The sequence below is a fragment of the Ambystoma mexicanum genome, chromosome 10 (assembly GCF_040938575.1).
Source record: "Ambystoma mexicanum isolate Mex_15411 chromosome 10, UKY_AmexF1_1, whole genome shotgun sequence".
Classification (NCBI taxonomy): domain Eukaryota; kingdom Metazoa; phylum Chordata; class Amphibia; order Caudata; family Ambystomatidae; genus Ambystoma; species Ambystoma mexicanum.
The window spans coordinates 851,038,965-851,062,216 of NC_090932.1; positions in this window are offsets into that span (position 1 = coordinate 851,038,965).

Genomic DNA, 23,252 nt, shown 5'->3' on the forward strand with positions numbered 1-23,252 from the left:
CCTTGCTAAAAAAAGGACGTTCTTATGTGTGGAACGAAGCCGCAGAACTAGGCTTTCAACAGTTGAAAAAGGCTTTCACGTCTGCCCCGGTGCTAAAGCATCCCGATCTAGCTCAGCCCTTCGTGGTCGAGACGGATGCCTCCAGCTACGCCATCGGTGCAGTTCTTTCGCAACGGGAAGTGCAGACGGGAATGCTCCATCCTGTTGCCTACTATTCCCGCAAATTACTCCCTGCCGAAGCTAATTATACCATAGCTGATCGGGAATTGCTAGCAGTAAAGGCGGCCTTTGAGGAATGGAGACATTACCTCGTGGGGGCTCATCATACCGTGACTGTGATTACCGATCATCGGAACCTACAGTTCATTAAAACAGCTAAGACACTTAGTCCACGCCAACTACGTTGGGCATTATTCTTCGCTGATTATGATTTTCTGATTACTTATCGGCCTGGAGCTGACAACAAAAAAGCGGATATCTTGTCGCGATACCCGGATTCGGACGATAAGGAATGTATGGAAAATCGGCCTATTGTGCCTCCTCCGCGAATTATCGGGGTAGTCGGACGGCCTTACATATTCGAAGATGTGCAAACAGCCATGACTACACAAGAGTTGCAAGACTGGTGTGGGAAGGGTTCACATCATTCTCTGGTAAATGGACTTCCCTACTATGCTAAAGCATTGTACCTGCCCACAGAAGAGCTAGGAAAAGAGGTTATGCAATGGTGCCATGATGCCACTACCGCAGGTCATCCAGGTGTAGCCAAAACCCAGCGGAACGTTGCTCTGCATTTTTGGTGGCCTACACAGCTACGGGATGTGCGCAAATATGTGACAGAATGCGACGTTTGTGGAAGACAGAAGTCCAGCCATCAAAAACCGGCGGGATTACTACAACCCTTGCCAACTCCCCCCACCCCATGGCACACTGTTACCATGGACTTAATTGTGGACTTGCCACCTGTCCAAAAATACACTTCCATTTTGGTAGTGGTTGATTCACTCACAAAAATGGGTCATTTTATTCCATGTAAAGGGGTACCCACAGCTGGGGAATTGGCGGAACTGTTCTTACAAAACGTAGTGCGACTGCATAGACTTCCAACACGAGTAATTACTGATCGTGGTCCACAGTTCACCTCCCGCTTCTGGCGCGCCTTTTGCCAGTTAATCGGTATGGAAGTAAGTTTGTCCTCGGGATACCATCCAGAAACCGATGGACAAACCGAGAGATTAAACCAGGGCCTGGAGCAGTACTTACGCTGCTACACTGCAGACACTGAAACTTCGTGGGTTCAGTATGTATGGTTGGCAGAAATTGCGTACAACAATGCTCTCCATAGTTCCACAAAGCATACCCCATTCTTCGGGGTTTATGGTTTCCACCCTAGGGTTTTGCCCACAGTTCCCAGCCCATCCCTGGAGGATATACCCACACTCAGGGGACATCATGTTTATGCACAACAAATCTGGTCTAGTATACAAAAGAATTTAGATGCTGCAAAACAATCATACAAACATTACGCCGATTTGAAAAGGAGACAAAGCCCTCCATATAAACAAGGGGACCGCGTTTGGCTATCCACACGCAATATTAAAATGTCCGGCCCATGTTAGTTGCAACCGCGATATCTGGGTCCCTTTACCATCTCTGCAGTGATTAATCCGGTGGCAGTAAAGCTGGCCTTGCCAAAACAAATGAAGATCCACCCCACCTTTCATGTCTCCCTGTTGAAACCTGCACCCTCCACTGTCACTACTAAGAAACCACCTCCAATACTAGTCCAGGGACACCCTGAATATGAGGTTAGAGCAATTCTGAATTCTCAGCATCGGAAAAAAGGTTTGTACTACTTTATTGATTGGGTGGGATATGGCCCGGAGGACCGGTCTTGGGAGCCAGCCTGCAATGTGCATGCGCCCAGGTTGATTAGAGCGTTTCATCGAGATTACCCAGGGAAACCCAAACCCAGAGCCTTCTGTGCGGGGGGGAGTACTGTCAAGGTCAGGCCGTGGGATTATGTAAAGGGGAGCCTTGAGTGAGTTGTGGACGTGGTCCACACATGGATAAACACAAAAAACTCCAGCGCAAACGGATATTGCCTTATCGAAGGCTTCTGTGCCCTCTTTGCAGGAACAAAGGCCTACAAACTCCAACTCCCAGCAGGCCCCGGGCCAGAAACTACAAAACCCCACCCACGTCGGGTGGAGCACATCCGCGCATGCGTGCGCGCACGTTAGCACGGGGCTTGTGCTTGAACTCCCGAATGAAGAGGACGTGTTTATTGCAGCTCCGAGGAAGGGGACACACGCGAGGGGCCACGCCCCAGCCAGCCATCACCCGGGCCCCTCACACGCCTGAGATAAGTACAGCAAGCGCAGGGGAGCAGCTACAGCACATGCTGGGAAAATCGCGCTTGAGCAGCAAAGCCGCGTTCAGGGGCGAACAGTCAGGAATCTCTCACGCGAGCGGGGCACACGCAAGGGGGCACCGCCCAGACTCATCAGTCCCCTTGTTCGGCAAAAGATAAGTCCAGCATAAATCCAAAGCTAAGACCCGCGCAAGCGATCCCACGAGCAGTGCATATTATTTGCATGCATAATTAGCCATGTGCATTAGCTAAGGGAACCGCAATTGGAAGCACAGCGGCGTGGCTTGTACAGAAGTCTCACTGCGCCACGTGCGGCTAGCGGCACGTTTATTCTAATCTACGTGTGCATATTAACACGTTGATCAGCGAGAATTACGGGGCCACGTGCGGCCTAACCGCATATCAGGGTGAAACCCACTCAAGGGGGCATACGAGTTAGAACGTGGGGGGGGTGCATGAAGGAATGTCCTTTACCCACTGATGCATCTGTTGTGTGTGTGAGGAAACACTCACAAGGTAGTAACTCATAACTCTCTTTGCAGCATTTATCTGCTCCGGAGACCGGACCTGAGAGTGCGCAGGCAGGAGGCCAGCACTCAAAAACAGAGATAAGTCCTTTTGCTCTAATTGCCTCATTGATGACCGTCTGTAATGTGGGCATGTAATGTATATGCAGGTTTGGTATGCATGTTTAATTGTTAGTTTGTATTTACCCTATCACCCCCAGTCCTGTCCAACTTCCCTCTCCTAAACCTTGTTCCGGTTATCCTAAAAACCAGTTCCTGTCCAACCATCGATTCCCTAACCCTCTTTCCCCGCCGGGGTCTCGGAGGTCTGTGCAAGCTATGACTTGCAGGCACTCGGACCGCGGAGGGGGTGGTTGGTTCGTGCCACTCCTGCGCTTGAAGGTTGGAGCCTGACAGATGGGCAGAAACAAAATGTTTTCATAGGGTGATACGATAAGGATGGGGGCTACTGGATTAACATATAAGGAAGTAGACCAGCTTTCTGTGGTAAAGGCAGGAACCACGCCCCATGTGCGTGAAAATGGCCTGAAGAAGGCACCCATGTCTCCCTAAAATCTTGAGTTTTAAGTCTATGTTTTTAAAGTTGTCTTCACAATAATCCTATTTGCATCCTAGACAACAATAGCAACCAAGTGATGTTCTATAAATAAAAGGAACAATCGCATATAACAGCTATGCTGAAAGTCCAAGCCTGGTGCGATCTATGGAGTATATAGGGAATGCAAATCAATATCTTCAGGGCATAAGGGGGAGGGGGATTTGCTGAAGAGTTGTGTGACCACAGCGTGGACCAAGGCCACTAGTTGGATCCAATATTAAAGTCACCTAACATTTAGGTGAGTTGCCCCATTCAAACATTATTTTATATATGGTATTATATATATATATATATATATATATATATATCTTTACTTATTACAACGCTAGCGATGAAAACACATGTTTGTAAGAGCAAATGAGAGCAGTGAGCAGGCGCACTCACGTTTTACTTGCGACTAGGGAAGTGACGGCTGCAGTACAGCGCCGGGGTCTTGTTCTCTGATTGGCTGATTATCGTGTGTACAGGAGATGGGTCCCTTTGAGGTCAGGGAGAGGAAAAAGTCCAGGGAAAACAAGTAATAAAAGTCAGGCAAAAAAGGGGCGATAAGATTGGGTTATATAGCGCCGCAAAGGATTGAAGAAAAGGGGAGGAAAGGAAATTAATGAAAATAGACATATAACTGCTTGAAAGGGTAGGGTGATGAGAAAGGAGGTACACTGCAGACAAAACAGACTAGGAGGAAAAGAACAACCGAAAGGGGGAGCAACTGAGAAGGATAGATTGGTGAATTAAAATTGGTGTAATAAAACGATTATCAGCCGAGGCGATATGTTTTATATGTCCTATGCCACATGCAGAAACAACTGCAGCCAATAAACCTCACACCACGATTAAAGAACAATAATAGTTAGCAGTTTTTTTATACAGAACATACACTCCATTTGAAATCCATAAGTAGAGCCAAGTGCACACTACTTTGTCAAGCTTGGACATCTGGGACTCTCTCCATAGCAATGACAGCAGAGAAAGCCAATTGAAACAAAGGGACACACAGTGTGTCCTTCTTTTAGTAACTCATGAAGTCATAAACATAAAAAAGGATGGAATAATGACAGCTCGCCAAGGCACATGTGTTTTCTTACACATCTGCCAACAACCACTAGCCATACCAGTGGCTTTATCTAAGCTAGGTGCTGCCCAAGTCACACATGTGAACCAAAACCTAAAAAATCACAGGAAAGAGTAGAAATTGCAAAGGGAAAGATACAATATCAATTAGTGTGATTTACAAGATCCGGTTAATGCACATCCAGATACAAAGGAGAGGCTTTGAGTATTGCGGTAATGTTTAAAAACAGGTGGTATTTTCATAGCAGCTCTTTTTACCGCCTAGTCCCTAGAAGCATTTTTTAACTCTCATCCCATCTCCCAAGCACAACATTCTGCATGGGAGACCGAAATGGGGTGAACAAATTGTGCCTCGCTGATGGCCATCTTCTGATCCTGTTTTCAGTGTAACGAAGAGAAAGGTCACAGACTACCCTGCTCTGCCTTTTAATTAATTGCACAATTGTGGTAGGATCTGCTACTGTTCATGATCAATTTCCATCCTCAAAATCAAGTGGAAACCGATGAAATAAAAAATGCATGCAGGCTTTCATAATATTACATGCAGTATTTCTGAAAGTCTGCATTAATTACTGCCAACAATATTGGATTTCCATAATCAGGCAGATTTCATGAATTGCCGCATGTGTTCACAGTAATTACCACATGCAGCAATTCTAAAGAAATACACCAAACGTCTAGAGAAAGTTTAATGAAAGAAATCTAAGACAGCAAAGCCCTCCGGCACAACACAAGTTAATAGAGAGTTGGTGTTTCCGCGCCGCTCCGGAAGTTGGCTCTATGATGTTACAATGCGGCTCGAAGGACCAGTGGGTCTTCAGCACGGTCAATGTCTTGACGTTTCCATAACATTGGCACTCATCGTGAAATGAAGTGAGGGGCAGACAAATGGATCCAAAGCCAATCCCGTTCTGGAGCCAACCCAAGGCCACTGTTTAAGGGAAATCTAATTTGCAAATGGGGTCAATACCCTACATACCATTCATCAGCATGCAGCAGACTCCAACATTATGGACTGACACAAGGTCAAGAAATACGAGCACGCTTTGACCTCTGATATCACCTCTGACACCCATTCACAATATTGTTATTTGTACATCTATATCCCCTGATCCATATAAGATATATAGATATATGGTATGGCGCAGAAGAGAGCAAGTGGATTTGGTCATGCATTCCCGGTTTATGTCAGGTTCCGGGGTCACTAGCACGTTCCTCTTGTTTATAGGCATGCAAAGTGCTGTTAAGGTAATTCGAGGAACACAGAATAATTCACACAATTAACAGTACTTCACTAAAAGCAGCAGCAAAGACTGGCAATGGCAGTGGAAAAGGGTACGGTCAGTTTACCGGTATCCGGAATTACCAGCAGGATACCAACAAACTCTGATTGACCCCTATAGAATCCCTCCCTTCCCGCTGGTACCGGCAAGGTTCTAATGACCAGGCATCCTATTGCACAGTAAATGTTTTCAGGGACCTGTTTTAGTGCACCCGGATTTTGCAAATGCAAGCCTTATGCTGCCTCTTGGGACTTCAGTAACTGCTTTTTATCTGCCTCTTTAAGTTTAACACGTGAGGTAGGAATTGTCATCCTCTCGTTTTGATTGAAGCAGGGTCAAAAGCTGATCAATTTCAGTTGTTGCAACACCATTGAAGACAAAGACCATGTGATGTCACTTACCATGACGTCTTCAAGAGGATCCAAAGACCATGTCACTTCACTTTCGCAAACATGATGAAATGCTGTCGTGGATAAATAATTTGCAGCACGAAATAAACATTCTCCGCCATCTGTTGTGATTTAGGCGGCAGGGAGCTGTAAGACTCTCAAGAAAACTTCATCTAGCAGTCAAAGCGTTTTTGAATGGGACGCTCCCGTTCAAAAACTCTTTTGCAAATCAGGCCCAAATGACTTTTCAGGAATATGCATGGACTAGTGGAACAACAAATTAAAGAAAAATGTGGGCGAATAAGTAAATGTTTCAAGGACAAGACAAAGGTAAATAATGACCCGACATTCAAGATGTGTTCAATGTCAAGGTGCTGGCAGGCAGTCTGAGACTCAAGCCCCCTGCAGTCCTGAGGAAAGGCGCGCATCCAGCCGACCTGCGCCGACCTGCCCCTCTTTCCTAAAACACAGGAAAAGGCGGACAGCGCTGACTTGAAGACTACAGGACGACAGACAATGCAAAGCTGCTCCCCATTGCCTACCCGGTGGCACCGATGACAGAGTTATACATGCAGTGCTTTGCTTTCCCTTCGCCATCGGGCCGTCAACGAGCAAAGAACAGGAAGAAATGCCCCCGTCTTCTTCTTAACCGGTCGCTGAGTCAATAATAGAGAAATGGAAAATGACCCGAGGGGCCGGCCACCCTCACATAAACAGGAACAGCCGTAAGGAACATTCTCACACTGCCCATTAACCTAACGGCGGGCTGTATTTATAGAATACGTGAGGACCAGTGTTCACCGCAGGCCGCGTCATCTCCCTGGCCAGCCTGACAACAATGACAGAGGATGTCCACACTCAGGGACCAATACTCAAAATGATGTGGGTGCAGAAGGTGGGACTCCAAGTTCCTCCTCAGAATGTGCCCCTCTGTGTACGGTGTACCTTGATTCATAGAGGGGGCATGTTTAGGGGGAGGCACTGGCAACCTGTGTAGGGGAAATGGAGCCTCCTGTTCCATGCTCGACGCACGCGCATGCGCAGTGTTGCCACACAGGCGCATGGTTGGAGTTACCCCTCTTCCCGCGTGCCGTATTAAGTTTTACACAAAGTAAGTATTGCCATCAATTCAGTGCTGGTCATTGGACCGGCTCTTGGAGGATCTGAGATCCGGCACCAGATATGGAGCTGGATCTCGGGATCCGGCCAGAGTCAGCCGGCCAAGCCCATGAACCGCGCTGGAAAAAAAAAAGAAGAAAAGAAAAGCGCTCGAAACGCCAGTATTGCCTTTTACCGTGACTTTGGCACTGTTGTGTAATGCATAATGCTCGCTACATGTACAACTGATTCCTTTCAGTTGTACATGTAGCGAGCATTGTGCATTACACACTAGTGCTAAAGCCGGCGGTAAAAGGCAATGCTGCTGTCGCGGGCCCTTTGTTTTCATTTTTATTTTTTTTAAGTATTCCAGCATTGCTGGATGTCCACTACGAGCCCTGCCCCCTCTAGACCACGCCCCTCGGGCACAGCCCCCAACCCCTCCCCCACCCCGGCCCTTGTGTTGTGGGATCCCCCACCACATTTTTTCCATTTCCACCACTGCATCCACTAGTATATGGCACAGTATGAAAGCATGTTAACATAACATAACCTAATAAAAAGTATAGAACCAAGTACGATTATACTTGTATCTGCCTCTTTGTGATTTTTAAGTTTAACACAAGGTAAGAATTGTCATACCCTCGTATATTTCACAGTATAAAAGCATGTTAACATAACGTAAATAAAAGTACAGAACCGCAAATGCTTATACTTTTATCTGCCTCTTTGTGATTTTTAAGTTTAACACAAAGTAAGAATTTACATCCACTCGTATATGGCAAAGTCTACAAGCATGCTATTAACATAACATAACATACAAGTATAGAACCACTTATGTTTATGCTTTCCTCTGCCTCTTTGCGATTTTTATGTTTTAAAAATAAAATAGGAATAGCATGTTTACACCCGACTACTCAGCGCCATGAAAAGAAAAAAATGAAAACTAGAACTCGAATGGAGGACCAAAAACCACATTGGAAAAAAAAATGAAATTTCAACAACACATCCGCTCATACAAAAAATAAATATTGTCATGTCCAGAGTAGATTACGCCAACAGCCTATACCTAACCATGCCTGAACGACTTCTAAAAAAACTACAATGCATACAAAACGTGACAGCCAGATTACTTCTCAAACTACCCTGAAGAGAACACATTACACCTGTGCTAAAAAAAACTACATTAGCTACAAATAAAACAACAAATCAAATTCAAATCAATGTGCAGCACGCACAGAGCAATCCACACCCAGGGCACAGAATTCCTGAGAGACAAGCTACGCTTACATCAACCAACAAGAACGCTCAGATCAAGCAAAGATATCCACCTGCAACCGAAACACTATAACAAAAGAAAACTCGGACGATCCTCTTTCTCTCACCAAGCACCAAAAACTTGGAATGACTTACCAAAGAACGTATGTAACACAAGAAACCACCTACTATTCAGGAAACTGCTCAAATCCTGGCTCTTCAATGTGTAACTAGAAGACCGCCCATAGGGCACACACATAGCTAAAACAATGATGAAAGAATATACTGATCCCAGATCCGACCAAGCAATCTACGACAAACAGATTCTAAGGAAGACATTCTAGGACATACCACATCATAAACCGAGAGTTAGCTATGATAGGGTGACACTAAAGACTGAACACACAAGCAGACCAAAACGGAAGGACAAGGACAATTCATCAATAGCACCCTGACCCCAATTGCACCAAGCTCCAACATTCTATGTCACAATAGATAGCAAGAGAATAGGGGGCGGACAATCCACAGCACCAACACCAGAGGGGGAGACCAGACATACCCAACTCCATCATACTTAGTCCAATACAACACAGCCGGGAGCGCACCACTCCTTGACCCACAACTGTTAGATGGTCAAGAAAGGAAGCAGCAATTAAGCCTACCCATAGGAATGCTAGTTAAACAAACTAGACTTGCTTGAACCAGGACAGATAACCGACTTACCCAATTTTCAAATCTCTGCATACCTAACTCACCCAAAAACCCACACAACCACCTCTCGCCCAGCAAATCCACACACACTTCACCACACTGCAACTACAACAAGCAACACATAAACAGCACCAACAGCACACAAGGTCCAAAGCTCAGGGCATGGTGGAAACCAAACGGATGCCGCCAACAGCACACCACTTTTCTCCCACTCTACTGTTCCCTCTTCACCCAACTAACATAACCCACCCACCTTCTTGTTTTACAGATCCACCTGAGCACCTGCAGTACAACTCCGTTGGTGACGGTGCGCAATATAAATACCTTTAACATTTAGCATAGATCAAAGTATAGAACCGCGTATGCTTACCATACATGCTTCTGTTAGGGGCTATGAAGGTTAGGTGGGTCACTGTAAGACCCTTGTGTGCTTTGCACTTTCCCCGGGAACTGCCATGCAACAGCAGAGTTCGGGCACAGGAGAGACAAACATACGCACTGTTGCATTGAAGAATGCATCCGTTTGTAAATCAGGGGCGCTATCCCTCCCGCAGTACGCACTTTGCTTGCCAATTCTGTGGGTGGAAAGCACCTAACAAGACAAAAGGATCGGCACCGGTGAATTCATTTTTGTGAAATATGTCACCCTCAGCATTACAGTTTTTATTTCATTTGCCTGGCTTCTTCGCACCTTGGGTCCCAGTGGGTGCATGTGTGGGCTAGTGCGCGGAGAGCATTGGTTGCTATGGCGTCATCTGTACCAGGCAGTCCATGCTTTATCATTGTCTGCGTGTGAGTGGCGGCTACTTTGTGTGTTTCTATGTTTTTGTCTTTCTGGCTGTTTTTTAACAGGCTGGAAACAGTTGCATGCATGCAGATTAGTCCACAATGAGGAGAGGTTGTGCGGATAGGCCAGATGCTTGCTGTCTGGAGACCGGTGCTGTTGCACGGTTGCGTAGGTTAGCAGGTTGAGAATTGGCTGTCAGGAACAGAATAGAATTGCACATCTTACACAATGCATCAAAAGACTTGCACCAATTTTGGGTCTGTGATTGAGTTGATGCCTAGGCTGTGATGGTGCATCACAGTGTAGTCTGAGATAGAGCTTTGAGTCATGGCCCGCATCCACGTAAGCTATTGTTAATGTCATTGTGCATGCTGTGATGAGGTGTGTCACCAGGATCCTTGAAGCTCTTGACACAGCCTAGCGCAAATGGAAATATTACAGACTCTCAGATCTAGACACCATCTTGTACCTTTTTGAGTTGTATCTACTGGCACAGTCTGCTGTGAGATGGGCAGGACCAGCTGCTCTTCTGCTTTTCATCTATGAGGTTTCTTGTGTCTACTTTCAATATTTGGACTGTGCGTCCATTTTGTTGATTTGCCCCAGAGAAAGGCGCACATAGACAAAGCATGAATGAGTGCTATGTTATTGTCAGGGTTTGATATAATGAGAATCAAGCTTTAAGGAGTAGCATGGGAACACAAAGGGTAGCAGGATCATCTTGAGAATGGCGTAATGCTCTCCATACTGCATGGAGTGTGGGGAGTGGGGAGATGCTGTGTATAGAAAAGTAGAGCGCCTGGGGTCCGCTTGAGCCTGTATTACATAAAACAGAAGGTGATCCGCAAGTGGGTGTAAACCTCGGATTGGGGCACTATGGACATCATTACTACCCGACAATCTGGCCTCCCCACTGCGATTGCACACCTGAGCACATCTCGGGTCCACCACGCAAGCATGCTTTCACTAATTCTACTGCCTTCTTTCAGTGTAGCTGAGGCTTGTATCGCTGGAAAACGCTTGGTGTCATGAGATGCCGTGTTTTCCCTCTTTCTGATCAGCGTGCCATCCGATCCGCTGCTTATCATTACACATGCACCCATACTTATACAATCCCATTCCTGTTCCCTCCCAACCCATGTATCCTTTCGATTTGTTTGTCTGTGTGGCCCCTTTCTCTTCCTGAATCACCCTTCCCCGTGCCCTTCCCCATTTCCTCCACAGACTACAGTCTGGTGCCCTAAAACGGGGCACTACAGTCGGGGATTGGCACAATATCAAACCCTAATAACATATCACATTTAGAATTTGATGCACAGGTAGGTATTTGGTTCAAGATCCCCCATTTCTGCAAGTGCTGATGCTCGGCTTCCAACCCAACTCTCTAAGCCAGGTAGCAAAGTCCCCAACTTAACCCCTACCACAGATCGTCCACCTTCAGGAAACTGGTAAGTGTTTGTGGTTATGCCACCGTACTTTTTTGTTGTGAGTCGCTGTGGCTCAAATAGAACAACATTAAGCATTCCAGTCTGCTACCAAACTCAGACTGGCCGATAGGGCAATCGGGCAATGCCCGAACCAAAAACACAAAATGCTAGTGTGGGCCAGTTTTTTGGGGCAAAGTGGACCACTTTTTTGGTCCATAAGGGGCAGTTTGCTAAGCTAGTTCCCCATGGGGCTAATCGTTTTGAGCAGTGTTACTGAATAAATATGCTTTAAAATGCACAATGTGCTTGACATTTCATCAACAATCTACAGTCTGTCATGCAAGGACTGTGTTGCCATTTGTCACTGTGGGCCAGTTTTTAATGTGTTATGCCCCAGCCCAATTCTGTCTGCCACACTCAGTGCTTGCATTCTTTACAGACACTCCGTAGAAAGATTTACTGGGAAATATTTTTCTTTGAGATTTGATTTGAGTGTTTATCAACCACCATATGCTGAATGGAAGAAAAATACTGAAATACAACATTCTCGTAATGTCTCTCACATGGGAAAGACAAGGAATTCACATTTGGGAGCAGAGAAGCCACGCCTGGATGGGGAACCCAAGTGGCCCTGGAAATGTTTGCCTCGTATTAACATGTATTGGAAGCTTTGTAACAAAACGTTGACTTCTTCCCTCTCAAAAGAGGCCCATAGTGCGGAGGCCCAGTGGGAAAGCTCCAGAGCTCGACGGCGTAGGCCACCCCCCGTTGGGGGAAGCTCCTGGCCTCTGGCTGTGCCAAGGTCTTCTGCTGGATCACTGAATCGGTCACAGGAAAGCTTGCTGGAAACGGACAAAGGCCACCTACTGACGAGGAGACTGATGTAGACATCTGCAAAGAAAAACCCAAATCGAAGAGGCAAATGAATCCGCGGGTCTGCCATATGGCGCGAAAAGTAGTGCAACCATCTCTGAAAAGTGGACGAGTCTGAAGAAGACCACCTGCCCACGCTCAGTTTCCCCCGGCGTGTCTTACTATCGGAAGGAGATGCTGGCGTTATCATTGCTACTGCTGGTATCTCAAAATACAAATCAATGACAAGATGGCACTTCAAGAATGACAATTACCCATAGAAAACGAAGGCTTATAAAAAAAAAGTATGAAACCTCGTTAAATGGTTTATGTATACTACACTTCTCAAATGCAATGCGTGTAACACTTTTAAACATAATTTAAAGCGCGTTTACAGGTTTGTGAGATAATTTCCTGCTATGTACCCATACTAAGTATTAATGGTCAAAATAAACGATTTCTAAAATCTCGGCTTTCCAGTTAGTGTTGAATTATTATTATTTTAAGGGAAAGGAAATTATATATACACACACACATATATATATATATTTATTTTAAGTCTCTGATCATTGCCATATATGTCATTGAAATTCCTTACAGCGGGAAAAGTAACGCTACTGCAAATGATGAAGGAACCGGGTCAGGACTTGCGGGCAGCAAGGAAAATTGAGGTATAGATGGGGCTAGCGGCAGAGGAGTGGATGATGTAGGAAAACCTTGGAGGAAGAGGATTAGTGGAGGTGGGTAAAGCCTTGACATGAAAAAAAGGGTGTAGTGGAATCGCTGACACCTGGATGATTTATTTCTGGGAGTATGTTTGACCTCATTGTTTTAATTTCCGTATTTAGTTTGAATCATATTTGTGGAATTGTACCAAAATGTCGCCCTCACAATTACGATGGCCGAAAATGCAGACTTTTTTTTTAGACCCCCCTTACACCACATATATATGTGGGGGGGTATAGAATATAATATTAATATGCATGGGCTGTGGGGGGTCTCCCCCCACATATATATGTGGTGTAAAGGGGTTTAAAAAAAAAGTCAGCATTTTCGGCCATCGCAATTGTGAGGGTCGCAATAATCACACAGATCCATATTTGTGACTTTTGAACCTCAATTGTTTATTTTGTCTCTTTTTCTTCTTCATTTTCACTTCCATCTACTCCCTTCACAACGCCTAACTAAAGCAAATGCTTGCGTTACTGTATTGCTAATGCTTGCAGAGACTCTCCTAGGATAACAAGGCCGCGTTACGCGACCGCCATGTTTTGGTTGGCATACCCTGCAGCAGCGTTCAGTAACCCACTCACTCTGACCACAGTACTAAGTACTGCAGCTGGAGAAGCAGAACTGTCCACTGTGGTGAATGATAAAATAAACATAGCTTAAGAATCCAAATACACCCCAGAGCATTTATCACAAATTATAGTATTCAACTAAAACTCTATGCAAAATGCTCCTGGGGGAGGGACATTATCAAAATACCACACAAATCAAATAGAAGCTTTTCAAATGAGGCACTGCATCTCGATCTCATATCTACCCATTTGAAAATGTGTGTTATTCCCATTTAAAATACAAAGGGACTCCTCACGAGTTGGGCGGTATTCCGACTGGGATACCGCCCAACTGTATTTGCCTTACCGCCCACCCGTCCTTCGGTATTACCGCCGGATCATGCTTTGGGCGATAACTGTAATTCCCCATTCCCCATTGGGTCCTATGGACCCAATGGGGAATTTTCGGCACAGTTACCGCCGGTGTTATTACCATGTGGTAATTGCAGCAAAAATCGGCATTTTTGTAGCGCTTTTACACAAAGCTTAGAGCTGGAGGTAAATGCTGCCAGCCCGAGATTGGGTAGCCCCTTAAATGCAGAGGTATGCAGCGGTAACACCGTTACCACTGCATTTAAGGAAGGTCTACCGCCCAACTCGTGATGGGGCCCAAATTCTTTATCCCCAAATGGCCCTTATCACACGATGTGAGGCACAAAGTCAGCGCTGCATCACACGGCAGGGGCTTGCAGCACCCATATCTCCCATTACTCATAATGGCCACCTGAATGTTGTGGAAGACAGAGGCAGAGCGCCCTCTTGTGCGGCTGCACCCTCTGAGCGCACCACGCGCTGACGCTGGATATGGAATAGACATGCTCATGCGTTGCTTTTATTTATTGGGCCTCATTCCGAGGTTGGTGCTAGTCATGGCGCTATTAGCGCCATGACTAGCACCAATACCGGTACCGTGTCTGCCCTGGTTCGATGGGGACTTACCGGACTAGTGCGACCTTTGCGGGACCGGTAAATCCCCATTGAAAATGTCAATCCCCATTCCCATTTGAGCCCCCATAGGGCTCAATGGGAATGGGGAGGGTGCTAATAATGGTACCGTAAATTACGGTACCGTTATTAGCTCTAAAGTCCCTTTGCGGATCCCGTCCATAACGCCTGGTAAAAGCAGGCATTAAGGACGGGGCCGCAAAGGGACCTCGTAGTAGAGCGCAAAGGGATTAGCGGCACAGATGTCCTTAACGGTGCCCGGTATCCCTTTGCGCCCTACTCGGAACGAGGCCCATTGTTTTTATTTATTTTACTGTTATCCTATGTACTGCACTGCCCCCTTCCCTTTCCCCCGCACTTTTCCCCTTCCCCCCCCAGCACTTGCGCAATGTCAATGTCACCTGGCCTAGTAGGATCGTTATCTCTGTCTTCCCTCTGTTTCCCCTCCCTTGCCTCTTCGCGCCTTGAAACACTTGTGTATAGGCGCGTTATAAATGCCATATCATATCATATTTCAGTATGGGGCACTGGGAAGCAGACAGTTGTGGGAAAAGACCCCTTTCTTGCTCGCACATTCGTCTGTGCCTAGTCACACAAGGCATGGGGGAGGCCGGTGACAGGAGCAGTGCACATATCAGCCCATCCTTCGGTTAATCACGCATGCGCTCACAGCTATACTTGACATGCCACCTACTGCCAAATGTACAGGCGACGTGCACGGCAGGTGCACCTTAATCTGCACACATGCACCAAAAAGTGTCCATGTGCCCTTCTATAATTGCTAACTTGGATTTTTACATTGTGCGCATACATTTCAAGGAAGAAAACGTGTGAATTTGCCCCAACATATTTGTATTGTATTTTTACAGAACAGCGTGAAAAATAAAGATTAATTTTCAAACTTTGTTTCCTAGAGGCTTGCCTTTGTTCTCCAGTACAATCTGAAAACAAACATATGGAGGTGAGGGGGCAAAGCTATCATTCCACTGGTTTACATTTGCCGAGCGAATTGTTGGTTAAGCGAAAGCTGCTTATAACATTTTTCACCGACCCCCCCACCTCCTCCTCCTCCCTGCAAAGACATGTAGCATTATTTTCATCACCACTGGCATGAATACGTGTAATATTCAACTGCATTAAGCATTTTAAAAACTTAAAATACTTTTTGACTTCGCACAGAAGAGAACGCCTGTGCCTCATTTCCGTTGTATCATTTAACTTCTGCTGCAATGCCCACCCTTTAGAAGAGTTAAAATATAATATGTAGTACTACATTTCCCAGCGGCCTCTGGCAATGATGCGGCCTCGCCTGTGGCGCAGAGCAGTAGCAGACGCTCAGAGAGAGAGAGAGAGAGCGCGCGCTCAGGAGGGGCGTGTCTCTCGCAGCGTCACGGCCACGCCGCGCACTTGAAGAGCAGGCTCTAGCGGGCCGCTCATCCGCGCGCCACTGCACACGGCTCCCCCTCCTCTGGATCAATCCGGCTGCCATCCATCAGCTGCATCACCTTTTGAACTTGGACCTTTTGCGCTTCATTAACCTAAATGTACTTCAATGACTTCAGCCCTCGGTGCTCAAGAAATGCTGACACTGACCCAGCCGTGCATTGTATCACTACTTGTTTTGTTGACCTCGTTACTTCTCAACATCACCCGCTGTCAACGCATGTCTGTCTCATTGAAATCCAAAAAGTAGGGGTAATATCGTGATGGTCAGCCGAAAAAGCCGAGTCATTTTTAAAAAAACGCAAAATACATCATGCGGTCTTTCCACAAAGATTATTAAGTTAACTCATATTGGGCCTGATTTACATAAGCGTCTTTCAATGAGAAACCGCATTGGAAAACGCGTTATAAATCAGGCCCTTTATTTCTTACCTGCTTCCAAGACCATACTGGTCCCTTCACCCAGCAGGTCGTTCAGGGCCGGCTCAAGGTGGTGGGGCCAGAGTGGAGGGGGGAGGGGGGCGAGCATGGAGGGATATTTCAAATGACTGCTTGGTGAGTGAGCTGACAACGTTTGGAAGCGAGCAGGATGCGCTGTTCCTGTGTGTTGTACTGAAGAGGTACTGTTCCTCCGAATCCCTCCTGCAAAACGCTTTAAGGCAGGCTCAGTCTGGCCTATAGGGCAATAGGGCAATGCCCGAACAAAAAATGCAAAAACCTAGTGAGTGCCAGTTCACTTGGTCAAAGTGAGTCACTTTTTTTGCCCATGTGGGCCATTTTGATAAAACATTTCACCATGCGGCTAGTACTTTTGAGCAGCATTACTGAATAAATATTATTTAAAATGCACAATTTGCATCACATTTGATCAAAAACCTTCCCCTTGGGGTCTACTCAAACAGTCTGTCACAAAAGGAATTAATTGCCATTTGTAACTGTGGGAAACTTTTTCATCGGTGCCTGAGACAGTTTTATGCCCCAGTCCGACCTTGCTCGAGGGGTGCTTAAATTAAAATGGATACAAAGAAATATAGCAGGCATGTACATCGCCGGAGATGATCACGGGAAGGCAGCCAGTGCGAAGCTAAAACGATGAATGTCCACTCAAGAGCAGCTCTTTTTCAGGAAGGTGCCAATGTGGGCGAAACAGAGTAAAAGGCAACAAGGAGATACAAACGCTGCTGGATGCTGGGCACCAGCAAAGGCAGCCCGTAACGAGTGCTCCCCAAAGCGCGTATTTAAAGTCTTGAATTAAGGTGACAGCAGCCAGCAAGAGCCGCCACTACCGGCCCTGCGCATAGTGCACATTAAATTAACAGGGTAATTCAGAGATTTCAGCGCAGAGGCAGTGCATGCGAGCAGCGCAGAGAGCTAGCGTGCGCCAGCGTGCGCCAGCCATGTGCGCTAAACAGCATTCTGGTGCACCGCGTATTCATGGAATATCAAAGCCATTTTGAGCACTGGCGCAGAGAACATCCCGCAGCGCCAGTTACGCCCCCAAGAATGCCCCTTGCGCAAGGATAATGCATTGAAATCCCCAATGCAGCGCAAAGGGCCGCGCTAACTCTGCACCAGTTCACAGGGCCGGGACAGTGCATTTGGGGGTGCGCGGGAAGTTTCACACGCGATAGGCGTTGGGTGAGTGGGGTATGTGTATTTCGGGGGTGCGCGTGAAGTATGACACGCAATAGGCCTTGTGTGAGCGGGGTATGTGTATTCCGAAGGGTGCGCGGGGAGAATCACACACGATAGGCCTTGTGCCAGTGGGGTACGTGTATTACAGGGGTGCGCGTGAAGTACCACACGCGATAGGGCTTGGGCTAGCGGGGTATGTGTATTCCGAGGGGTGCGCGGGGAGAATCACACGCGAAAGGCCTTGTGCGAGCGGGGTACGTGTATTCCGGGGGGTGCGCGGGGAGAATCACACGCAATAGGCCTTGAGGAGCAGGGTACGTGTATTTCGGGGGTGCGCGTGAAGTATCACAAGCGATAGGGCTTGGGCTAGCGGGGTACGTGTATTCTGAGGGGTGCACGGGGAGAATCACACGCAAAAGGCCTTGTGCGAGTGGGGTACGTGTATTCCGAGGGGTGCGCGGGGAGAATCACACCTGAAAGGCCTTGTGCGAGTGGGGTACGTGTATTTCGGGGGTGCGCGTGAAGTAACACACGTGATAGGGCTTGGGCTAGTGGGGTACATGTATTTCAGGGGTGCGCGTGAAGTAACACACACAATAGGGCTTGGGCTAGCGGGGTACGTGTATTCCGAGGGGTGCGCGGGGAGAATCACACGCAATAGGCCCTGAGGAGCGAGGTACGTGTATTTCAGGGGTGCGCGTGAAGTAACACATGCGATAGGGCTTGGGCTAGCAGGGTACGTGTATTACGAAGGGGTGCGCGGGGAGAATCACACGCGATAGGCCTTGAGGAGCAGGGTACCTGTATTTCAGGGGGTGCGCGTGAAGTAACGCACGCGATAGGGCTTGGGCTAGCGGGATACGTGTATTCCAAGGGGTGCGCGGGGAGAATCACACGCGATAGGCCTTGGGGAGCGGGGTATATGTATTTCGGGGGTGCGCGTGAAGTAACACACACAATAGGGCTTGGGCTAGCGGGGTACGTGTATTCCGAGGGGTGCGCGGGGTGAATCACACGCGATAGGCCTTGGGTAGTGGGGTACATGTATTTCAGTGGTGCGCGTGAAGTAACACACGCGATAGGGCTTGGGGTAGCAGGGTACGTGTATTTTGGGAGTGCGCGGGGAGGTTTACACGCGTTTTCACTGCCACAGGAGGGGTATGTGTACTCCTGGTGTGCCCCAACACGAATTGGCAGTGTGTGTCCTCCCAGGTGTGCCCTCTCATCCCTCCCCAGGCCCTGCAGGCAGCCCACAACACAGGGGACTACCCTGCACCCCTGGCCATGCCCCGCAGGCAGCCCATCCACGCTGGCCATGCCCCGCAGCAACCCCAGATGTCACCATGCACAAGTGAGCACCGACACATGTCCCCCTGCACCCCACCCACCCAGCAGTGACAGGCACCTGCCAGTAGGCCCGACTCTTGTCCTGCTGCATCCCCACCCACCCAGCAGTGACAGGCACCTACCAGAAGGCCCCGACTCATGTCCCCCCACCCACTCACCCACCCAGCAGTGACAGGCACCTGCCAGCAGGCCCCGACTCATGTCCCCCTACACACCCACCCACCAGTGACAGGCACCTGCCAGCAGGCCCCGACTCATGTCCCCCCACCCACTCACCCACCCAGCAGTGACAGGCACCTGCCAGCAGGCCCCGACTCATGTCCCCCTGCACCCCCACCCACCCAGCAGTGACAGGCACCTGCCAGCAGGCCCCGACTCATGTCCCCACCCAACACCTCATGACGATCCACAATCATGGGCCTTATGGCCACCCAAATCACACGCCACCCCAGTCCAAACACACAACCAGGTATGACATCCACCCCACAATGAAAGCCCCATCACATGATACATCCCAAATGGCAAGTATGCACATCAACATATTTCCATCACACCCACACAATGGGTGCATGTGATTGAGAAAACACACATTGTGACATGCATGAAACCAAAGAGAGAATACCACACATTGAAGTAGGAAATACAAATGTATTAAACACAAAAGCAAGGGAATGAAAAGAAACACTCAAAAATGGAAATAAATAATGAAAAGCTGAATGTCCAAAATATAAACAAAAAATGCATGATAGCAAAATCCAAAGCAATCCAAAAGCATGTGTCCAAAGTCTCAGTCCGGCAAAACAAATCCAAAGTGCAAAAACAATAAAAAACCATTGATCCATGAAAAAAAAAATAAGAAGCCAAATCCATTGTCAAACTATTTACAAAGTACAAATCCAGGGTCCATGTGCCCAATCATTGAAATGAAACCTATAAAAAAAAAACTACCTAATGAAGAACTATATACTAAAACGTGGGGCATTGTCCAAGTGCCCCAAAATAAATTAAAACAGAAAGGAAACCTAACATTAACTAACTATATACAATGGCGGTGGGCAAGTCCTACAGCTCACTCTGTGATGTCCCGGCCCAGGGCATCATCGAACTCCATGTCAATGTCCCGGAGGCGGGCCTCTGCCCTGGCCCCGAGGTCTCACAGGGATGCAGTCATGGCCTGTTCCAAAACCCTGCAAGTTGCCTCGAGGCACTCAGCCCGCCTCAAGGCCCGGCGCATGGAGAACTCTGCCCTGACCATGGTGAGCCGCGCCTCTTCCACCCGCCGCCGCTCCTCATCTATCCGCTGGCCCAATCGCTGCCACACGGAAGACACTCCCATTCCAGGGTCCTCTTGCCCTCTGGGTGATGCCTGCCCCTCTGATGTTGATGACCCCGAGCCATCATCGCTCCCACCTTGAGCCTGCTGCTGTTGTCCATGTGCCCTGGTCGATGATGCCGGCACATCCTCCATCTGCTAGTCTCCAGTCGGTGGGGTGTCCACCCCTGCTGGACCTCCAACTCCCGAATGTGGCAGGGATGGGAGCTCCACCAAGCTGGCTGCGTTGGTCGGGCCAGGTCCACAGGGGGCCCTGGTGGAATCTGGGCTGGAAGATGGCAGGGAGAATGACTGACGCATAGTCGCCACAGAGGAGGAGAGGGCCACCAGAGTGCTCGACACATGTAGGAACCCTCTGACTAGGGCCCCTCCCAACTTTGCCACTCAGCTCTTCGTGAAGGCGTGCGTGGTCCCCCCAGGAAGCACGCACGTCATCACGAAGGACACGCGTGTGCAACGCAACACCAATCAGGATGGAACCCATACGGTCAGGGTCTCTTCGTCCGCAGGTAGTGGAGTGCCAGATGACGTGGGCCTCCCCCTACCTGCGGACGGGCCTGGGACGGGGCATCCCCGCTGGTGCATGGTGGTGCAGTCACAGGATCAGGGACAGTGACATGCACAGGCCCCTCCGCAGCGACCTGTGCTGCCTCCTGCCCCTGGCCATGGACTGCACCACTTGCACCAGTGGTACTACCCGCACCAGGCCCCATGTGCGGCTCAGTAGCAGCCTCCTCCTCCTCTGTGAAGACCACCAACCGGGATATCTCCGCACCGTCTTCCGCCATCGCAAACCCCTGTGGGGGCTCACCCGGCCCTTCCGCTACAGCCGCAGTGGCAGACGCGGCACCAGTCGCCTCGCTCCCAGATGATGGCAATTCCTGGGAGGGTGGCTGGACCTTGCGTCGCTGCCCGGTGGAGGCATCCCCGCCACTTTGCTCAACAGCGCCGTCTCCGCCCTCTTCTTCACTCAACGCTGCGTAGAGGGAGGCATAGAACACAAGCATCAGGGTGCTATACAATAGTCCCCTAGACAGGAAGCAATAACACATTAGTGGCATTGTCAAACGTCACTTCCATCCTGTCCCTCCACAACACATGGGTCAATGCAGGCAACACACATGCAGAAACAGGCACAGCGCATGCAATCAACATCAGCATCCATGTACAAGGGCCTCTAGTGACAGAAATTTTGGCTTCAAACTCACATGCATCATGGCTCATACTGATCCGATGCACACACATCACCGGAGGGTCATGCACCAGGGCTTGTACACCACAGACACAGTGGATACAAGGATGACTAGACTGCATAAGTGAATCAACACATTGTCACGGAAATGTGTCATGCATCCATGGCGTTTCAAAGTCAAACACACGCTACTCAGACACACAGACATGTACACCATACATATACATGAGAGCACCACCCATCTCTCACACCCCATCCATGTCCAAGAATAGAGACAGGCATGCATTCATGTGTGCATTCCGCATGCTGATCCCCATGTCGCATTGGAACACATGCACCATCCATGTGGTTCACGCATGACTGGTCTCACATGCATTACCATGATGTCCCTGCACACACACATCCATACATGGCCTATGTCACACATACAGGCAATAAGCTGACTACCAGCACACTGCAACATGCCCTCTTTCACACAGCGATGCATGGCCACTTAACGCTCAACTCCAGACGGGTCTGCCTCTGAAGGATCTGGACCTGGAGCACTTGGTTTATGCGTTCCAGGACCCTCATCTGGATGTTGGTCAGGCTGACCCGGCACCCCTCTGCATCCTCTGCCTTCAAGAGGCGCCGGGCCTTGTTGAGGGTCCTGGACATGAAGTCCTCCCAGCGCTTCCGGACGTGTTTGATGTCGCCAGTTGCCACCCCCTCTGCGTTGATGGCAACCAGTACGTCCTCCCAGATCCTCTCCCATCCTTCCTTGTTGGCGCCCGATGGTGTGAAGAGGGCATCATAATGCCCCAGAACTTGCTCCACCAGGGTACCAACTTCCTTATCGGTGAAGCTGGTAGCCCTCTGCCTCTCTGGCTGGGGGTCACCAGTGGTCTCGGATGGTGTTTGCCCCGACATGGCGACCCCCGAAGCAGGTGTGGGTGGGCAACTGGGTCCTGGGGCTGGGCTGTGGAGCGATGGTATCCCAGTCGGGAGTCTTCTGTTCCAGCAGGGGTGGACACAGCAACTGGACCCCTCCAGATGGCTGACGTGCAGGCACCAAATAGCAGGGCACGTGGGCAGCAGGCAGGCATCAGCAGATGGCAGGTGGGAGCGTGCTCGGGGCTTTGGGGGGCAGGACAATGGCCTTTTGGGCAGGAGCGTGGTCTTCCGTGTGTTGTTGCGTGGCCAGCTCGATATGGAGTGATTTGGCATGTGAAAAAATTACGCGTGTGTAATTCGAGGAAAGGCCCTTAGCGCGTAAGCGCGTCTGTGACGTAACGCGCACATGCGTTTCCCTCAACACGGGTGCATAGTGAATCAGCACGTGAAAAAACAACACGTCAGCGTGTGATTCGAGGAAAGGCCCTTAGAGCGTAAGCACATCTGTGACGAGACACGCAACGGTGTTGCCCGCAACACGGGTGCATGTTCATTGTACATGTGCAATAAATGCACGTCCGTATGTCACTGTGTGCAATTGGAGGAAAGGATCTTAGCGCATACGCGCCTAAGTGACGTTGCACAAATGGGCTGGCTCAAAAGGCATGTGTATGACGCCATTTACTCGTATGTGCTTTTTGTGGAGAGCGAGAGGGTGATTCTTGTACTTCTTCTCAGTTCACACGCGATTACTTCACAACGGTTCCAGT